General features: G+C 34.3%; 1 long non-coding RNA gene across 4 annotated transcripts in view; it reads right to left on the minus strand.

The window, feature by feature from the left end:
* LOC103266860 overlaps positions 1-14,683 on the minus strand; it is a 100,810-nt gene that overhangs the window by 44,952 nt on the left and 41,175 nt on the right. The window contains exon 1 of one of the 4 annotated variants that reach the window (XR_002482311.1): positions 4,420-4,793. The exons of the other annotated variants lie outside the window; for them this stretch is intronic. This is a non-coding gene — a long non-coding RNA (uncharacterized LOC103266860). Of the gene's footprint in view, positions 1-4,419; positions 4,794-14,683 lie in introns of those variants that run through there. 4 annotated transcript variants of the gene reach the window in all.

The following is a 14,683-nucleotide window of genomic DNA, read 5'->3' on the forward strand; positions in this document are numbered from 1 at the left end:
AAACACTATTTGTATCAACAATGAAAAACTTAGTTCACCTTATCAGAATGTTTCACTTTTAAATTGTCCATAAAATATGCATGGAATTAGCTAACTGATTATGTAAGATGAAACTATTTAATCATAAATTCATTTGATCTCAATTACCTTTAACTTCCACTTGCTCTCAAATTTTCTTAAGTAAAATATTACATGTAAGTTAATATTACTGGCTGATAATGTACTTCATCTGATAAAGCGACATTTAACACAGAGAGATATGGGAAAAAGCAACATTCAATGAGAATTGAAACTAGCTCATTAAAGAAATGGTAAGGATGATTTTAGGAGGACGTTTCAATTTTTATACTGTTTTTGCTAAACCTTTTTAAGAAATGAAGACATACAGAAGAAACAAACATATGTATGTGTGCATGTGTATATATCAATTACACAGTGTTTGGTCATTGATAGATAAGAAAACTAAATATGAAGATGACACAGATATAATGGTACTTAAATTTCTGCATAATAAATATACATATGCAGAGTTACACTAAAAAAGTCTATTTTTCAAGTGTTTACAAATGTCCAAGATTCTTTTAAAAACTTCTCTATATTAGGAACTTTGTTTCCTTTTTCCAAATGCAGTCACTAAGGGATCAGTGGGATCTGAGTGCTAAGTTAAACATCTAGGAAAAAATTAAACAAAAGAATCCAAGCAATCAAAATGATGCCTGCATTTGCTGCCTTCAAAAATGTAGGCTGCACTGCATGTGTAAATGGCAAGAAAATTTGGCCATCAGCTAACCCTTTCTGTACTGCTTTTCTCAAAACTCATCCAAACATGACAGTCTGTAAAACCATTTACATACTTAAGGTGTATTAGACCAAGCCTAGGCACATGTACCAGCATGCCCATTTGAAGGGTTTAAGGTAGAACATACCCTTTCTAATTTCATTAGTAATTAACTTGTACTATAATTCCCCTGAGATGCATATTCCTATTCAAGACATTATTCATGTAGCCTAATGCTTAAATGATTTTAAGAATATGTCTACACCTCTTCTGTAGCTTCACTGGAATACTAAAGTGTTTAGAACTTTTATACTGAGAAAGATATTGATCTTATGAATCCTGAAATGAAATATAATCGTATTTAGATTTGGCAAAATTCCAGAGTGGCTTACTTGATGGATCCTAAAAGCCTTTAAAAAAATGCTATTTTGGAAAATTGATGTTTTCCTTAGAGAGACTAAAAGTTAAAAGCATGAGTATCACAATATTATCAGAGCAATACAAAAGAAACAAAAGAAAAACTAATACTTCATTGGCGTTTGGTAGATGTTTAAGTTGAGTGATGATTTTTTTTTAAAGAAGGAACTTGAAGTTCCCAGTAAATTAGCAAACAATATGAGAAATAAAATGAATCAAGCAGGGGTTAGTATATTTATGTAAAACAGTGATTTGCTATTTCCAAATTAATATGTACAAATAAGCTGGTGTCAGAGAGGAGGCGATTCCTCATTTCCACCGCATTGAGCAAGCTCACATCGGCAGCAGACAGCCCCTTAATATATGCGTCTGGCTCAGGCTGGTCTCCTAACCAGGAAGCCATCGAATTGTTAATATCACTGCTTTTCTTTGTATGCAATACACATCATTTTCGCGCTCTTTGTTGTAGATCTCTCCTTTTATTTTAAGCTTAGTATGATCTGATTTTCCAAATCACATCATAAAGCCCAAACAATATCATTCTGTGACAGCTGAGATAGAAATGCAGAAAAAGTGGCATGTGTCTATACACATACAGTATACAGTAGCTTATGTAAACAAAGTCACTCACTTAACTCTATACACACCTTTATGGAGTAAGAGAAGAGCTTTATCAAAGATGCTCTCACAAAAGACAGTTCCCATATGAAGGTTACATAGAGAAGACTCAAATAGTGCAAGACTATCAATAAAAAACATATTTTATATGTTTATGAGGAACATGAGTAAACCTCACTGTATTCCAAACTCAACTTTGATATATTTCTTTTATGAAACAGAAGTTAATATATAGTGTATTTCATGAATATGATAACATAAAAGAAAATTTTGTATTTGTAATAGCCTATATCTGATATCACTGTAACCAGTAAACATCTATCTCTTACATTATTTCGGAAGCAAATTGATGGAGCATCTTACACATATTATTTATGATTATGTTATAATAGATGTCACAAAACATTTCCTTGTGTGTGACACTGTTTTGTATAACAGGTAGCTTCTGACCCACTGTGTGAACATTGCAATGAACTGTAATCAAGTTTCTGTGTCCATATAGATACACATACTTAGATTTCTTTGTACTGAGAAACTTATGACTTTTAAAAATGTTCAATTACAACTAGAATCAGGTTCAAAGGAGTGAAAGATAAATACTACCAAAAATCTTTACAGTCTGTATTACCTGCTTTCATTTGGAGCTTTAATACCTATGTTTATATACACATAAACACACCTCAAATTTCAGAGCTTCTAGATAAATAAAGTGATATAATAAATAAAGAATCTGAATAGGTATATGTGAATACATGCTTAAATATACTCTACATGCCTTGTACAGATGAGGCATGTTTATGATATTGTTATATTAATTTGTTAATAAATGTAACTCATAGATGAATTGCATTCTATGATATTTCAAATCATCAATAATTTTAACAAATTTTTTAAAAGGTGAACAAAGACTCCATACAGTATTCTAAAATATATTCATAAATTTATTTTAACAATGCAGAAGACATAATTTATGGTACCCATGTAAGGCAATAGAGTTAAAAGAATAAAGTCACTTTGTTTCTTCTATTATGGAAAGTCTCTCATCTCCATTTTGAATCTTGATATTTGTAATACTATTGTAAAATTTTAAAATAGATATGGTCTATCGATTCTATAGTCAAAAAATACATATCTGATGCAGCAATTGGCTATTAAATGCTCAAATATAACACAATAGCTATGGTTGGAATAGTTACCTCTGATTAAACTAAAATTCTTATCAAACAGTTTTAATGCAGTTCAGATTCAGCTGATAAAACTAGAGCAGTATGACTTCATAGGTGGTGTTTACTGTTTTATCTCACGTAGGTCCATGTTATGTACAAAGTAAAATTTAAAAACTAAAAGAACCATATTGCCCAAATTATTGATGACAACTTTCACTCTTGGACTCTTACAACAAGAGAATTGCTATGACATGCAAGATATTTTGTTTGGGTAAAAGACTTAGGAAAACTCTAGCAATAAATACCACGTACAAAACAGCATTCTTCTTAAATCAGTTGTTAAATCTAATAGAGGCAGTAAAGAAGATTGTAAATCATGTTATTTCCAGGCCTCAAGCATGATTATAGCTATATATTACATATTCGAAGTCACAGTTATATGGAGACATGCAGGATTTAAGTAGCTAATGTATGTATTTCGATGCATATGAAACAAGTTATAAATATAAACAACTCTCTTCATTACCTAAGGAGGTACTTTCTTATCTAGCCACTTAAAAATATAGCAAAAGAAGTATTTAAAAATACTTATATTTTAATTTTGTTTCTTACACAGATTTCTTATGTTGCTTTTGTATGATCTGTATAATATAATACAAATGCTATTTCAGTGCAACTGTGTAATCACTTGAGAGTACAGATTCTGACAATAGTATTTTTGGGGGTGGGTCATGGTGAAGACATTGTTGATTATAAAGAAAAGCATTGTTCTTTTTTTCTAGGCAGAATCTATGTATGTCCTTTTGTTCTGGTGGTAACTGCAGACAATCAATAAGGTCCAAAGCTGCTGTTCCCCTCCGCCTAGGTCCCAAGAGCCTGACTTGTGATGTTACTAAAATACCTCACAAGTTAGGGTCTCAGGGACTAGGAAAAGTCTGGTTTGATGCGGTAGAATTCTTCTTCCAGTAATAAGGTTAGCTTAGAAATTACAGATGGGTTCAGTTAGAGTTTTATCTCTAAATACTAATTAAAACACCGAAGTAGAAATATATATGATATATAAAAGTTAGGATAAGCTGAGTAATCACAACAACCACTTATAGACTAATTCTAGACCTTAAAATAATGAAGAGTATGAGAAACAATGAAAACAATGAACAGTTAAGAGTCATTCCATTAGATCCAAAGAAATAGACCAAAAATGGTTTAAAATCTGCTTGTAGGAGATTTGAACAGCAACAACATAGCCTCTATTACATTAAAGAAGGATTATATGTCACTTAATGGGACCCTAACTGAAAATTTACTTCTCATTACACTTCTATACAGCACAACTATTAAGGTGGGCCCAGGACATATAACACTTTAAGTCGGATTTAAATATATAACGCTGCAGTTAAGAACAAAGCAAAAACTTTTCTGCATGTCAAAATTTAATACCTCTGAAGCTTGATTTTTTTCTTTGAATCTCCAAACTATTCAGACAGCAAATATTTCCATGCATACTCTGTAGTTATTTGAGCAGTGCCACTTAATAAGCATGTAAGTTAAAATGCTGGCAAGATCATTAAAAAAAAATCCTATTTCTTGAGTAATTGCATGATAAAGCTCAAGACTTTTGAAAATACCCAATCTCAATCCTGTATATTCACTGAATTTCCTCCGATCTTTTAGCCTTGTTTGTGGTTCGAGAACAGAATTTGTACTTTAGGAATGATCCAAGGTTTAGTAGCATAGAACGCAGGGTAAAACAATCGGACCAGTCATAACATAAAAGTCCTGGCCACAGAAGTGGAATCTGGTTCTTCTGAAGTGGTTGATCTTAAAAGGGAAAAGAGGAGGAAAAAAAGAACGGAAAGAATTAGAATGTTTTCCTGTAGAACAGGTGAATCATCCATTTCCAAGTAAGCTGCAAGGAAAGCTATGCTGAACAAAATATCTGCTTACTGGCCCCCCCTCCTCCACCCTGGTACCACACCCCTTTCCGACACCACCCCCACCCCCTGTCCAGATCTTTACTCTGCCTTGTAAGACTTTAAATATTCTGCCACATGATGTAATGCATCCTTATATAAGATCTCTTTCTGTTTATCATTTGATTTTTCCATACTGAATCACTTATGGCTTAAAATAAACACTTAAAAAACAAAAACCCAAAACCAAAAAAAAAAAAGCACTCACAAAAGCAAAAAAAAAAAAAAAAAAAAATTAAAAAAAATAAAGAAAACAGCCCTTAGATATAAGTCCATGCTTCTCTCTAAAACTGAATATGGCTTTACAATTTTTGACCATAGCATTCAACCAATTATTAGAATGAAAAATCTCACCCCTCCATAAATATGACATTAACATAATTATACCACCCCCATCACGGAGACCCATCCTCCTTAGGGAATACATCTGATGCTCCAAAGATGGAAATCAGTCAGATTTTAGCTGCTCTCCAACGTACCTTTGCTTCTCACTGACTGACTGGCTTTTACCCTCCACGCACGCACACGCCACCCCCTCCCCTGGCTAGACCCGGTGCCGAGCGAGCACGCGCGCCACGGGCACCGACAGCGAGAGGCGGCGCAGCATCGGATGCTGACTCAGAGCGCTTCTGCGAGCAGGGGTGGCCGCGCTGGTGTTTTCACTGGGCTCATCATTAACATTAACTCACAGTCTAGCATCCACCCTCTCCCAGACCTGCTGGCCTGCAGCATTTGCATGACGCTGTCACTCTAGCCTTTGCAGGTCAGATGATGGAAGGAAAAAAAGAAAGAAAGAAAGAAGGGAGAGAAGAAGGGAAGAGGAAAAAAAAAAAAAAAGCCCAAGACTCTCATGAGAAATGCCTTCATTTCTTCCAGGGGCTCATCTTGCCACCTTTCTACTTCCTCTGTGGCTGTTTCTCAGTGGTGTGACATCTTTCCGGAAGAATATGTCTTGTGCTTCCACGAGCCAGTAGTCAGTGGGTCCTCCCTTCACCTCACACTCCCGATTCCCACCCCTACTCCCCCCTAATCGATGAAACAGATCTCCAAATGCAGTTGCGGATACAGGCTCCGACACAGTCTCATCCTTCAGGCAGCCAGGCTCCCACGTGATGGAGAGAGAAATCATGCCAGCGATACTTTAACGGCCCTCGACTTTATCCTTTGCTGCGGTTGAAGCCAGAGCAAAGGAGTCTTTCCACTTTTGTGGGAAGCCTCCAAACAGCCCAAGAGACACATGTGTGAGACCGATCTGTATAGCTCGATCGTTTCGATGTAATCATGAAAAAAAAATCCACGGTTTTACTAAACGTAATTGCTTCATATTTTTATTAGCTAGCTGTGCTCTCATTTCACAGGAATTATAAGACCTGCCAGGATCTGAATCACCAATATGCTTTAAAGTGTGTCGAAATCCTAAGTGGCTGGAATGAAATCAACCAGCAAAATATTTGTATGTTTTAATTGTCTTTAATTTAAGAACTTTTAAAAATAATCACAAATAGCGGTGTGTTGATGAATATGTAAAAGTCTTTGAGACTGAGCCATGCTTGCAGGCTACAAACATTAACAATTGAATATATATGTTGAAATAAAATATGGATTCCTGTACATCTGTTGAAACAATCCACTATATGCGTTTATTACAAAAGTAAGTAAAACAGTTGGCTGAACACAGTGTGTTTGTGCTACAGTATTTCACAACATAAAAGGCAATATATGGGTATTTACTCAGTTCCTTTGTTCTTCAATTGCTCCTTTTAATGACAGAGTGTGGTGAAGTGCGTACCTTTCCTTTCTACATGAGCAGTATTTCTGAATTACTTGCCAGACAGAGCTAGCTATCAGTGACTCTGCAGCATACAAAAAATACATACAAAGGGAATCAAAGTACGGCAATTCTCAAGCCAACTCTATTGCTGTCTGGTGCTGTGGAAATTTCAGTTTACTCACACAGACAGATCCCAGCATGCAGTGCGGCACTGCAGGATCAACTAAGGTAGCAGATTGGCAACAGATCTGTGGCAACAACATGAAGGACAACCATTTGCAGAGCTTCCAAAGAAAACATCACACAACCCAGAAAGAAAGAGAGGCATCTGTAGTAGGATACTATCTCTAAAATCAGCTCCTACAGGCTCCTGATTTTGAGGGCAAGGAAAAGAAAAAAAACCCTTAAACACAAAAAAACAAAACTAGAAAAAGAAGTGGGCACCAGAAGGAAACATGGAGTTGAATGCGTACTATCATGAGACAGAGAAAAGCAGGAAGGAAACTAATAAGAGAGGCAGGAAGAAAAAGAAACACAGACCTGGAAAGAGGGAGGGGAAGAATAAAGAAGGGGAAGAAAGAAACAAGTAGCAAACATCGAAGCAACAATAAATATGAAAATAGATTTCAGAAATCTGAACTGCAGATTTAGGAATAGTGTTCAAGCTTAGAATTCTGATAAAAAACCCAGACAAAAATCAACACATGCCCAGCGTAGCTTAAAATACTTATTGTCAGTAACAGTGAGATGCCTGCTGACTTCTTCCTGTCCCACGTGTATGACATTGGTCATCTCTTAATCTCTCTTTGCTCAGACCCAACTTTTAATTTTTTTTTAGTTCTCTAGCATCTGTGTCCTGTATGCTATTTATTTTTCTAGACAGTTGCCCACAATACTCTGGATAATTTAATGCCATGACCTCACTATGGCTATCAGACATAAAATGTCGACTATTTTAATAATTGAACATGTGTTTACAGCAAAACTGCCTACTGGCATCCAAGCTCTGCGGACTCTGCATAAGTACTTCACTCCTAGCTCTGCAAATCAGAAACAACAGATGCAAATACAACTTTTATTTCTAATCCATATTATCTCTTTATTACATACCCACACACACATGACTTGACTTTACAGAAGGCACACAAATATTAACTGAGGAGTTTAGAAAATCAGGAGCAATGAAGATTTAAAGAAAAACAAGAATTATAACTGAATGTCCACGCATTTAAAATATTTATATTCAGACAGGGGCTAGCCAGTTCCAAGTGCCCAGGCTTCTGTCAGGACTTTCATTAGGGCCAATGGGAGTGCACACTTGATTAAATCAATATTTATTCCAAAGAAGATGTTGTAATCAATCAGTTCAATCACCACTGTCATAGATACAGATTTAAGGTCTCTTTCAATTCTAACTTTATTGTCATCAATGCTAAAACATCCTTAAATCAGAGTTTATACTTCACTATGGCTGCGGTATTTACAAAGTAAATTTTTGACACTGTTTTATATTTAATTTAAACCAATCAATGCAAATATGACTTAGTTAAAATAACTATTTTTATAAGTTTTTGAAGATCTGTTCTGTTAACTTTTTAAAAATAGCCAAGATTGATCTGAATGTGTATCAAATGTTACATTAAGTTAAAGGAAACTAACTACTCTGAAATACTTTAGTACAACTTGCCTTCTACCTCACTGCTAAGGCAGGAATCTTATTTTTTTATGAAGACCATTTAAAATCAGTGTTATAATGGGGATTAGATTTAAATTAATTGGTGAGGTTTGGAGTAAGAAGGATAGAGGACCAAAAAAACCAAAAATCACCTGCAGTTCAAACTCTGACTCAAAATTTATGGATGAGCAGAATATATTGTTCACGACATGCATAATGTTTTCTTTGTTTTAGTTAACTTTTATTGTCCAATAAGTGTGACCAGCCACATGTAGCTATTTACATTAAAATTGAATAAAAGTGAAAATGTATTTGCTCTGCTGCCCTAGCCATATTTCAAAGGTATAGCAGCACATGTGGCTGCTGGCTGCCATTTTGGATAACATAGATAAAAAACATTTCCAACATCGTAGAAAGTTGTATATGACAGTGCTGACTTAAATTGTCCTTGTGAAAAATTTTACAGCATAACTGATTATTGGATCCTTTCTAGCTTCTCCTGCTAGTTTCTTTCAAGAGAATGAAACTATATTGATTTATAGAAAGATCTGTAATAAAAATAATTTATTTGAACTCAAGAGCATGTAGAGTGTGTGTGTGTGTGTGTGTGTGTGTGTGTGTGTGTGTGTGTGTGTTTACTAAAAGTTTGAGAATTTATAACATTACTTAAGGGAAAGGACAGTACAAAAACTAACTTTAAAATAGTTGATAACAAAATCATCAGAAGACACAAAACGCTACTTAGGCTAAAGTCTCCTAATAAATCTGAGGTGTTTATTTGTCTAACCTTTCCAGAAATGAGAGTCATACTCTTTTTAGCGCCAAACAACACATATTACATATTTATGTTTTCAATAAAGAAGGGATATAAGTGTGAGTAGCAGAAATCCAGATAAAATAAAAACTTTAAAAAAACCTTATTCATATAAGGAAGAACCAGTAGTTCAGAACAAACACAGCAATGGTTAGCCATTTTCTATTTAAGAGAAAAAAAGAGATAATCAAATGGCAAAGGAAAGAAGAATCAGATGCCAATGAACTGGAATGATCTGGTTGGGAATTTTCTATGAAATTCACTGGAAAAAAACACAGAAGAGATGAGTGAGTGTGTGTGCTTGTGTACCTTAATAAGATAATTTTTCATTACAAATCATATTAGAAAACAAATTATTGTAAGTAAAATTAAAAGAAAGCAAAATATATGGGTTATCACTTTTAAAATATCATGATGAAGGTTATAGTTGATTCTTACTGGGAAAAAACCTCACCAATATTTTCTTTTAGAATTTTAGTATTTAGATTAGAGAATGATTCAGTTTTTAACTCAGACAATTTATGGCCGAATATAAAAGGTTTATTTGTCAACCTGAAATTACCTTTTTTCTATCTTTTTGATAGATAAGTGATGGACACCACATTAACATGGCAAAGGAATCTTCCTTTTAAAATGATCCTGGCATGTGAAATCCAGTACTCATTCTTGTATTAGTGACACCCCCCAAAATGACTTTAACTCACTGCATCAATCTCTCTCTTTCTTCCACTCCCCTCCTCTGTTTTCTTTCTTCCCTCTCCACCCTCTTCTGCTCTTTAGAAGTGTATGACACACTCCCAAGTCCAGTCTGTCATCAATATTCACATTCAAAGTACATCAGAAAGATAAGCCTGAGACAGGGGATCAGAGGAAGAACATGAACTTGAGGGTGGTCTTGAGGGAAAAGTGATGTATACTTTGTTGTTCAGTCCCTCACAGGAGCAAATGGGTCTTCAGGAGACCAGTGGGGTGTTTATTTTTCAGGAATATGATAATGAAGGACAATTTGGAGACAACAAAAAATTGTGCCATATCAAATTATGGAAGATTATTTTCAACAGTTCACAGGATTATAGACACTAATAATAAGTAAATGCTTCTGTGTGTTGATGTGCTTCCTAACAGGTGACAGAGAAAGAATTAATCTTGGTTTCTTAAGAAATGACATAAGACTTTAAATTATATCAAATGACTGAACAATTACTGTTATATTTACATTCTGAATATTATGGCACAGGGTCAATAATAATTTATGTTTTAACTAGCATAACTATAGAAAAATACTATTTTTTCTTGTGGTACACTATATACAATACTTAGAAAAAAGGACTAATTTAAGATTGAAGAAAACAAGCTCCAATACCAGTTCTGTGATTAATAAAGTTTGTGATCTTGGATAAGTCATTTAACTCTTGAAATGTTAATTCTCTTATCTTCAGAAGTAAGCAGGAAAACTAGGTTACCACCAGAGTCTAATGCAGCTCTTAAATCTTGTGCAATGGAGGAGGAATAAAACTGGAAACATATGTTGATCATTACTACACACTATTTAGAGATTTGTCTACATAATTATTTCATTTAATTCTCACAATAAATGTCCAGTGGCATTTATCCCCAGAAAGACTAATAATATATCCTCTTTCCATGTTCCTATGACAGTTTGCCTAATAACTGAATTTCAAAGAGTATCATCTCATATTAGGTGAACAGTATGGCAATATCAAAATGTTATGTTTGGGCTTTTATAAGGATTGCTTTATTTACATTTAAATTGTTTATTTGAAACAATATATAACATTTTAATTTTAGAACTTGGGAGGTAGTAATTTCCTGAAATTTAAAACATGTGTATATACAGTTATGGTATAGGCACTGTGAACAACTCATAACTTCCTTGGATATCTATCTGCCAAAAATTAGCTTACGTGGATTGAAAAAAACACTAAGGTTCATTGGTCAGATAGACATATTTGAGCTTGAATGATGCGTTTAAAATATGCCAGGACAAAGTATCTCACTTTATAAAACCTCCTTAAGTGAATTTCTGAAATTTTGAATGAAAAGAAAAGCAGAAAACCTGGTGAACCACAAGTTAAAAAAAAATCTATCAATTCTCAAAAACTTTAAAACATCTTTTTTGTTGTTTTGGAAAATACTCCCTTTAATGTGCTGCTTAAAAGAAGGGTAATAAAACTATTACTGGATAGTTATTATTCTGATCGTACATAATTAATCTTATTTGTCATACACATTTAGAGTTTCTTCAATGTGAAAAAACATGCCGACTTTGTAAGTTTTTTTCTATAAAGAAAAAAGTAATTATTTACTGATCATGACAGGTAGAAACGGAACATGAAAGATAGAAAATTATTTTAAATAAAGACATATTCTCTCTTTATAGATTTTTTTCTTTCCTCATCTTTTCTTACTAAAATAATTATAAAGTTTCTTTTGAAGACTGAATTTCATTTTATCTCACGCTAAGTGATAGAAATTGTTCCCTAATACATTTTAGAAGTATAGGTTACTATGGGATAAGTCTTTTTTAAAAAAGTATTAATTTATGAAGAATGTCACTGCAAAATATTCTCAAACTCTACTACTCATGTTTTCAATCTAAGTTGAAGAAGCTTTCATTACATAGAGTTATGGAAAAGGTTTCTAAGCATTATAAACATTATTTAAATATTTCTGAACAATAGAGGTTCAAGTGTATCCTGCATTTTCATGCTTTGTTCCTATCTTTTCCAATCAATTGCATTGATTTTGCTAAGGGTTAGAAGGTATACTTTTGTTGATCAAGGAAATTGCCTGACACAGCAAAACGGTCTACAGATCAATCTTCTCGTATACATTATTGTTATTTATTCTGCATCACTGGGTTTAATAATATATATATCTCAGTTTAAGAAAGAAAATGGATAAGGAATAGTTTATTTTCTTGGAAAATATAACACACTCCTTGGCTTTGTCCACAATGAACTGCTACTGAACTTAGAGGACCTTGTGATACCTAGTCAAGTGTTTGGCCTCAGTTTCAAGTTCACTGAAGATTTCAGTGTCTTTTAGGAGTTTACAAAGCATTAAAACAAACTTCCAAAAAATGTTGGCTTCATATAGAAAATCAGTATTTGAGAAAATAATGATGAAGTCATATTGTTGTAACTATCTCTTCCAGAGTCATCACTCATTTTTTTTTTTTTGAATACCTGAGTAGAACTGGGAGAGTTATAAACAATACATTGCTTTTGACAGCTTATAACTTAAAGAAACTGAATGATCCAAGTTAAGTAAACTTCAAAATATAATACAAAAGAACAAACAAACAAACAGAACCCTCACACAAGATTATATATTAGTCTCCTTGGGAAGTTATTTCGTAAGACACTGTATACTAAAGCTCCAAGGGTTACTAGAATTCTGACTTTTACTAACCTGAAAAGCTCCATACTATTTAACATTTCTCTAAACTTTCTATATAAAACTTACGTAGATAACAAAGATGATACTGACAAATTGAAAACCCTCATAGCTTAAGTGGCCCACAGGCATGTTAATTTTTTACAGTAAATCTTGATTATATTTCTTTATGTGGTAATTTAATTATTTTTTTTCTTTTATGGGTCACTAGCCATAGCTCACTAAGGAACAGGGTTAAATTAGAATTTATGTTCAGATACTTGGCTGTTATAAAGATTTGAGTTTAGGCCGGGCTCGGTGGCTCAGCCTGTAATCCCAGAACTTTGGGAGGCCGAAGTGAGTGGATTGCCTGAGCCCGCGGGTTCGAGACCCGACTGAGCAACTTGGCGAGACCTCATCTCCACTATAAATCAAAAACTAGCCAGGCGTGGTAGCGCGCGCCTGTAGTTCCAGCTACTTGGAAGGCTGAGGCGGAAGGATCGCCGGAGCCCAGCAGGTCGAGGCTGCGGTGGCTGGGAGTGGCCACTGCACTCCAGTCGGGGCGACAGAGTGAGACTCCAACTCAAAAAAAAAAGAAAGATTTGAGTTTAAGAGAAAACTTATTCCTATTTCCGTGCCTTACAAAGACATGTTTTAAAGTACACATTAAACAAAAGAAAACTGCTTTTCAATTACTAAATGCAATGCTCAGTAGGACAGAAAACGTACTGCTTCTCTTAAATGCTAGACGTTTAAAACATTTGCTGGTTGACAGCATTATAAAAAAAAATACAGTTTCTTTAGTAAAGAATTAAAGCTGAATATGCGCATTTCTTAGAAGCATTGAATAAGTCTATTTGTCCAGCTTACTTTGCAAAGACTGCGTAGAAAACAGCACCATAAACACTTTCAGTCCCCACACAAGGGCTAAACAAAGAGTCCTCTTTCTAGCCATCTAATCGGGTAATTTATTTTTTCAACCATCACATAAATCGAAACACAGCTGTAACCAATGACTTGCAGATCCAGTTCCCAGCCAGCTGGAATCAGTTCTGCTGAAACAGCAAGATTTTTACATTGTTCACTTCTGTACATCTGGAGAAATCATTGAGGTTCAAAGGTGACCAGAAAAGCTCTTTAAATAAATTCAACCGACAGTGAAGATTTGCCTAAGGATCTACAAACTCCACAGTCACTACAAAACGTTCATGTCATGAAATTAATGCTTACAAAGGCTATTTGCATCCTCGTCAATATAGACTTTACGAGTTGCTAATTGAATTAAGCACTTAAATGCCCATTTCTTTCAAGCAACTTGCTTAGGTTTCTTCAAAACTTCTTCCTAGGAGTTGTTGCTATTTAAAGACGGTTATCTTAAAACACTATACTATCTGCAGGAACGTCAGTCATAGAACCAGTAACAAAACCAGGTACTAGAAATGTACCTACTCATATCTCAAGTTTAATCATGTTTAGTTAATATAATCCTCTATTTGGATAAAATGAATAAGAAATGCTATCCGAAAGAAAGCAGGACTGGAATACTTCCATCACGCTAGCAGGCAAATCCCTCAAGGAGCCAGAGTCCTGGGAGAAACAAATGTGGATTAGGAATGTTCCCTATGCAGTTTTGCAGGGAGGTGATTCTGGCACAGGGAGAGAAACTTGAGAGGAGCACCACTTTTGCTGTACCTTAGAAGCATATAACCGCACATAAGGCAAAAACTAAGACTCTAAAACAAACACAAAAAAACACAAAGCAGTCAATTCTTGATGTAAAGAGCTATCACAGAAGTTGTATAAACTTAAAGTAAATTAAAATCCAGAAGAGTAAATGTATCCTTGGCATTTAGATTCCATACAATATATCAATTCCAATGTATAATTTTCTTCACAAAAGCCATCAAAAAGATATTCATCTTAGGAAAATGAATATATGTCTGACAAACTGCTCAAGTCAGTTTTTAAGGTGATAACCAAAAAACAATACACAAACAAATCACAAATATACGTTACTTTTCCTTCTTTAGTTAAATCAACATGAAAAGAAACAAGTTGTTTTCGTTATTTAA

This window comes from Carlito syrichta, unplaced genomic scaffold (genome assembly GCF_000164805.1).
Source record: "Carlito syrichta isolate Samal-C Ts95f unplaced genomic scaffold, Tarsius_syrichta-2.0.1 Scaffold100986, whole genome shotgun sequence".
In the NCBI taxonomy this organism is placed as follows: Eukaryota; Metazoa; Chordata; class Mammalia; order Primates; family Tarsiidae; genus Carlito; species Carlito syrichta.